The 2,090-nt window shown below is 45.1% G+C and overlaps 1 long non-coding RNA gene across 1 annotated transcript; it reads left to right on the top strand.

The window, feature by feature from the left end:
- Positions 1–734: 734 nt before the first annotated feature.
- On the top strand, positions 735–1,431 carry LOC124027073. Its single transcript, XR_006837332.1, has 3 exons — positions 735–1,056; positions 1,184–1,258; positions 1,370–1,431. It is a non-coding gene; the product is annotated as an uncharacterized LOC124027073 (long non-coding RNA).
- Positions 1,432–2,090: the final 659 nt, after the last annotated feature.

The raw sequence follows: 2,090 nt of genomic DNA, 5'->3' as shown, positions 1-2,090 counted from the left end.
TTGGGAATGTGTAGGACCTGATAGGTTTTAATGAAATGTAATATAAGTTAGATAGAGATACACTATATGTACAAAATTATTTGGACACCCCTTCAAATTAGTGCATTTAGCTGTTTCAGCCACACCCTTTGCTGACAGGAGTATAAAATCAAGCACACAGCGTGCAATCTACATAGACAAACATTGGCAGTAGAACGGCCTTACTGAAGAGATCAGTGGCTTTCAGCATGGCACCGTCAGGATGTCACCTTTCCAACAAGTCAGTTTGTCAAATTTCTGCTCTGCTAGAGCTGCCCCGGTCAACCGAACGGGACTATCTAGTGCACACAAGCCTAAGATCACCATGCGCAATGGGTTTGGCCAGGAGAACGCTACCTGCCTATTGCATAGTGCCAACTGTAAAGTTTGCTTAAGGAGGAATAGTGGTCTGGGGCTGTTTTTTAGGGTTTGGGCTATGCCCCTTTAATCCAGTGAAGGAAAATCTTAACGCTACAGCATACAATGACATTCTAGATTCTGTGCTTCCAACTTTGTGGCAACAGTTTGAGGAAGACCCTTTCCTGTTTTAGCACGACAATGCCCCCGTGCACAAAGCAAGGGCCATACAGAAATGGTTTGTCAAATTCGGTTCTGGAAGAACTTGACTGGCCTGCACAGAGCCCTGACCTCAACCCCATCGAACACCTTTGGGATGAAGTGGAATGCCGACTGCGAGGCAGGCTTAATCGCCCAACAGTGCCCGACTTCACTAATGCTCTTATGGCTGAATGGAAGCAAGTCCCCGCAGCAATGTTCCAACATCTAGTGGAAAGCCTCCCCAAAAGAGCGGCGGCTGTTGTAGCAGGGGGGACCAGCACCATATTAATGCACATGATTTTGGAATGAGATGTTTGACGAGCAGGTCATACTTCGTCATGTAGTGTAGTTTGTCATAAGAAGGGGACAGTAGTTGTATTCCTTGACTGTCTGTGGTGTAACTCCTTCCAAACCCACCTACCAAGAGGTGCTGACTGATGTGGAGGAGAGGAGCCACAAAAGGCAACAGGAATACAACACGTAAAATACACACACACACAGAAATACAACATAAGCAAGGCATAGATAGCTTCCCCAATAATATTACATGACCATTACCGTATAACATGTCTGACAGCTCTCCTCTACTCCCTATCCATCCCTGTAGGTTCTGCCAGCAGACCAAACAGGAGATAGCTGACATCCACAGAGATCGACTGATTCATAACATGAAACTCAACAGGTAGGAAACTAATACATTGTCCTCACTGATGTTTTAGTCACTTTGACAAATATGGATTTAGAACTGAACTGCTGCTTGAACCTTTCCTGTGTTTCCTTTTCTTGTGTCCAGGATGAAGAAAGAGATTTTCAGTGACCGCATGGAGGTGAAGATCGCCAGCGAGGGAATCATGAATAAATGGGTAGCTGAACTCTCCACTGTATAGTTATATCATATCTGTACTCTAACCTACTTTTGTCACGTATATTAAACTACAAGGATTTGGAGAACACAAACAGTACAGACTCTACCTGATACAGAGCCTTTTGTCTGTCTGTGTGTGTTCAGAACCATCCCCGTACCGCCAGCGTCTGCAGAAGGGAGAGGGGAAAGAGAGGAAAGAGGAGTCAGAGGAGGTGAAGAATACAAACCAACCTTCTGTTTCTCCAGAGAACCGAAAGACAGCTGGACAATGACACTGCAACTTTCAGCTCTCCCTCTCTCCCTCTCTCCCTCTCTCTCTCTCTCCTCCCTCTCCCTCTCTCTCTCTCTCTCTCTCTCTCCTCTCTCTCTTTCTCTTTATGCCACTCAGATCTACAGAACACGATGTCAGTGTTTTGTGCTACATTAATATATTTTACATTTGTTTTCATTGAAATTCACCCAGATGATTTAAATGCCAATCTTCACACTTCACCATTCACCAGTCACACTGTGATTATTTCCCTTCAGTCTGTTCTCCCTTTCTCAGACGCTGACTTGAAACAGTGTGTGTGTGTGTGTGTGTGTGTGTGTGTGTGTGTGTGTGTGTGTGTGTGTGTGTGTGTGTGTGTGTGTGTGTGTGTGTGTGTGT

This window comes from Oncorhynchus gorbuscha, unplaced genomic scaffold (genome assembly GCF_021184085.1).
Source record: "Oncorhynchus gorbuscha isolate QuinsamMale2020 ecotype Even-year unplaced genomic scaffold, OgorEven_v1.0 Un_scaffold_2931, whole genome shotgun sequence".
NCBI lineage: Eukaryota > Metazoa > Chordata > Actinopteri > Salmoniformes > Salmonidae > Oncorhynchus > Oncorhynchus gorbuscha.
This window is presented reverse-complemented; position numbering and strand designations above follow the sequence as displayed.